A 4,681-nucleotide genomic window follows, 5' to 3' on the forward strand; every position below is an offset into this window, starting at 1 on the left:
CCTGCACCGTCCTGCACCTACTTTTTCTGGCTGAGCTTTTCTGTCACAGCTTCATTGGGGTGCGAGTTACACACCCCAAGATCCATACAGGGCACGCTCATCTTTAAATGTACATGGTTCTAAGAGTTGCCATTCATTTCTACAGCTATGCAACCATCAGCATAATCCCAATGGGACACTGTCATCAGCCCCCAAAGCTGCTCCATCCCACCCCCCAGCCACCAGGTAACCTCTGATCTCCGTCACCTTTTCAAGAATTTTCCTGCAAGGGGAATTGTACAATATGAAATCTTTTATATTTTAATGCATGGTTTCATAAACAAATAAATATTATATGTATATATATAAAATCTACTTTTTTCACATCTACACCTATTTTTTATTTTACTTTATTTTATTATTTCTGAGATGGAGTGTTGCTCTGCCACCCAGGCTGGAGTGCAGTGGCACGATCTTGGCTCACTGCAACCTCCACCTCCTGGGTTCAAGAGATTCTCCCACCTCAGCCTCCTAAGTAGCTGGGATTACAGGCACCTGCCACCATGCCCAGCTAATTTTTGTATTTTTAGTAGAGACCAGGTTTCACCACGTTGACCAGGCTGGTCTGGAGCTCTTGGCCTCAGGTGATCCATCCCTTGGCCTCCCAAAGTGCTGGGATAACATTCATGAGCCACTGCGCCCAGCCTACACTTTATATATATATATATAAAACAGCTCTCTCTATATATACAAGCATTATGTTATTGAAATCTCATTCCTATGACATAAAGTGCACATATTTAAAATGCGTAATTCTATCTGGGTATTCTCTGGGACCAAAGAGAAGAAACAAATCACAAAATAAAAACAAAATGCACAATTCAGTGGTATTTAGTACATTCAGAATCCTGCAACCATCGCTACCATCTAATTCCAGAACATTCTAATTACGTCAAGAATTAGAAACTCATTGGCCATCACTTCTCATCCTCTTCCCAGTCCCGGCACAGACACATCCCCTCCCTGCCTCTGCGGATCAGCCTGTCCTGAACATTTCATAGTAATAGAATCACATGCTGTGTCGCCTTTTGTGTCTGGCATTTCTTACTGACTGTGACATCCTCAAGGTGCATCCACACTGTGGCCTGTGTCAAAGCCTCATTCCTTTTCATGGCTAACATTCCATGCTGTGGATGGATGACGTTCTGTTGATCCGTTCACCCACTGATGGACATTTGGAGTCTTTGCCTTATTTCTTCATTTGAACATATTCTTTATTTTGAGTACATCTGTTTTTGAATGACCTCTCATGACCATTGTCTACTAAGGATGAGACCAAAGTGATTTCTACTGAGCTTGGCTAAAATATGCATTTGTAAGATACATGTTACATGCCATACATTTCAAGTAAAATGTCCTGTTCAAAGATACTTCAGGGCCGGCGGCAGTGGCTCACCCCTGTAATCCTGGCACTTTGGGAGGCCAAGGCAGGAGGATCGCTTGAGCCAAGGAGTTCAAGAACAGCCTGGGCAAAAAAACAAACCCTCTTTTTTCTTTTTTTAAAATTTATTTTTTTGAAATGGAGTTTCCCTCTGTTGCCCAGGCTGGAGTGCAGTGGCATGATCATGGCTCACTGCAACTTCTGCCTCCCAAGCTCAAGTGGTTCTCGTGCCTCAGCCTTCTGAGTAGTTTGGACTACAGGTGCCTACCACCACGCCCAGCTAATTTTTGTATTTTTAGTAGAGACAGGGTTTCATCGTGTTTTTTGCAGACTCCATCCTAGACACAGCAGACCAGAGTCTCCAGAGCTCTAGTCTCAGGAGTCTGTTCTTAAGTTTCCCGCAGGAGTCTTATATAGTCAGGCAGGCAATTATCATATTTGCGGACCATTAGAAATAATCTAATGCATACCCTCCAAACTTCAAATTTTTATATTCTCATTTTCTGTTCAGTAAGCTCAATTTCCACACATCTGATGCCTCTACAGAGGTTACTTGTCTTGATAAAGCTAACTGCCACAATTTTCAAAGGTGACATTTTTCCTTCATGATTTTTTATTTTCTACTTGAGCATTAAAACACCAGGGATAAAAAGAAGACAAACAGTTGATAAAATAAGATATGTGCTCCAGCACGGTACATGCAAAGAATTCAGAATCTATAGGTATATTAGATAACTATAAATTAGATAACTATTAAATAAAATTAAAATAGTTATATTAATAATAATAACAAATCAAATAATTATATTAAATAACTATATTAAATATATAATTTAATTTAATATAATTATATTAAATATATAATTATATTAAATATATAATTAAATAAAATAATAAATTAAAATAGTTATATTAGATAAGCAATACTTTCTCATCTTCAAGATTTAAAAAAATTAACTGTCTTAAGTGATATTTAAAAATGAAGATACACACATCAACCCATTTAAAACCACATTTTCCATAGTTGGATGTAACAATCTAATCCAAATCATCCACCAAAGTTTTTAAGTTATTTAAAGTAAGGCTGTAGACATTTGCTCCTTCAAAAGTGTCTTGCAAAGCCGTTATGACATGGAAAAAAAGTGCAAATGCACCACATTTTTCTCCTCCATTGGGACTAAGATGACTCCTCACAGGAAGTGTGGAGCTGACACATTTTGGCCCATCACTTTCCACCATCATATGAGCATACTCTTAAGGTTCTTACTTTCTCATCAGCATAATAGATTTTGCTTCAAGAATGCCAAGTAAAGCTGAACATTTTCATCTAAAGAGATTTAAAAAAATTCCCCACATATCTATTTAATAATCTTAAATCTGAGCTTTGGCAAGACAGTTAAATGCATACAAAATAAAAAGATTACACTTCTCGCTCTCTCTCACACACACACAGATTAAAACCTCAAAGTTTTCACTATTTTTCCTTCTTATACAGCTCAGTGTTTAACATGCAGCTTACCTATAATCTGAAAATAATTTTAAACATGATTGTCATAAAATATTTTAAAACAGAGATGAAATGTATAAAGGCACACAGATTGTCCATGGTTATGTGACATTTCTTAAGAAACAACTGTTCTGCTCTTGCAAACAAACTTTTTCATTACGTACTTAAAGTTAGTGCTGACATAAACTTATTACTATACTGAGTGTTTGCACTGTGTTTAAGATACAATTTTTACATCTACACACCCCTACCACTCTTACTTGAGAGCATGAGTCAACAGAATTTTGCAGGCTAAAACCATTCAATAATATTTTCATCAGTACTGGAATAATATCAAGTAACATTACAAAACATCAGAAACCAAAAATATTTCTTTGATGGAGCCTGAGATTTTAACTTAGTCTTCATTACCTAAAACTACTCCTCATTTAACCTATTTGGGGAAAACAAAATTCTGGAGATGAGAAATTCCTTCCTGAATACTTCATGCAAGATGATTCCTTCACACTTATCCTCCGATAGTTCGTTGTTTCATCCATTTGATATAGCAGTCACCAAGAATCACCTTGCCTTTGGTGAGCTGGCATAACGATCTCTTACGCTTTTTCCTAGTTGTTTGATAAATATTTTGTAAATTTTTCCACAGTATATATGCACTATTTTTTTGTAGTTCCAGTTCTAAAGGTTTTAATAAGGAATGGATGTTGTCATCTTCAAAAGAACAATTTCCCAGTGCTTCATAAACAGCTCTAAATGATGGTTGCTTATCATCATGGTAAACACCTTTGTTCTCGTGAAGAATAAATATTCCTTCTTCTGTTTCTTGGCAATTGCTTCCGTATAGGCAATGATCTGGACGATAATTCCATTGACACGTAAAAACAAAATCCTTTCTGGATTACGGAAAACATGACGTTCAATAGATCTCGATTGCCCACGTGATGCTGAGTTTGTATTTTTTACGCCATGGCATAGGTACATCTCCCCATTGTAATCACGCAGTTGTCATATCATTTTTGAAATAATTCCTTCTCACTCGAGTCATACTCGTCAACGTAACTCGAGTTTCCTCCAGTTTTTGCACAGTATGGATGCCTAGCAAAGCCACTACACCTCCTATTTGAGGTTCCTCATGTTCTGGTGCCATTGCAGCTATGTGTGTGGAATTAAATTTCTTTAGTAAAGACCAAATATCAATGAGTCTTTAAAAAAAAAAAAAGGCTTTCCGTGTCAGCACACAATAGTGAGTCAGCTTCTTTCAGGACAATGGCAAGAACGTCTCTGCGAAGCACGTGGTTTAGAGTGTTCCACTCTGCTGCATTCTCACTCGGAAAGGTTACGGGGTATAATGCACAATTAAATGTTTGCATAAATGACCAGCTGTCAAGTCTGCCTTTAAAGCTATGACGTAGCTGATCTGCAGCAGAAATGTGGAATTGAAGAGGTTTGATGCTGAAAACGACAGCTGACTTCAGCACGGTCCTGTTTCTTCCAGTCTCACCACAGGCGACTACGCTACATGCATCTTCTCAACAGGCTGGATTTTCAGTTCCCGGGCGGGGCCTGCACTTCGTGCACGTCTCACGCCCCGTGTCCTCCACCGCGACCTAGGAAGTCACTGCAGCCTGCAGCTTCCCGCCACCCCCGCGGGCTCCTTCCTCCAGGGACAGCGGAAGCCGGCTGAAGGCTGAAGGACGAGCAGAGGCCACAGGCCAGACACGGCGCCCCCTCGCGCAGGCAGCGTTGCATCGCCC

The 4,681-nt window shown here is 39.1% G+C and overlaps 1 protein-coding gene and 1 pseudogene across 1 annotated transcript in view; one reads left to right on the forward strand and one right to left on the reverse strand.

Moving 5' to 3' along the window:
- Positions 1-4,681, forward strand: part of LOC119469776 (60S ribosomal protein L29-like) — a 17,523-nt gene that overhangs the window by 7,181 nt on the left and 5,661 nt on the right. The window lies entirely within an intron of this gene.
- LOC108297691 lies at positions 3,489-4,676 on the reverse strand (annotated as a pseudogene).

Source organism: Cebus imitator, unplaced genomic scaffold (genome assembly GCF_001604975.1).
Source record: "Cebus imitator isolate Cc_AM_T3 unplaced genomic scaffold, Cebus_imitator-1.0 Scaffold829, whole genome shotgun sequence".
Classification (NCBI taxonomy): domain Eukaryota; kingdom Metazoa; phylum Chordata; class Mammalia; order Primates; family Cebidae; genus Cebus; species Cebus imitator.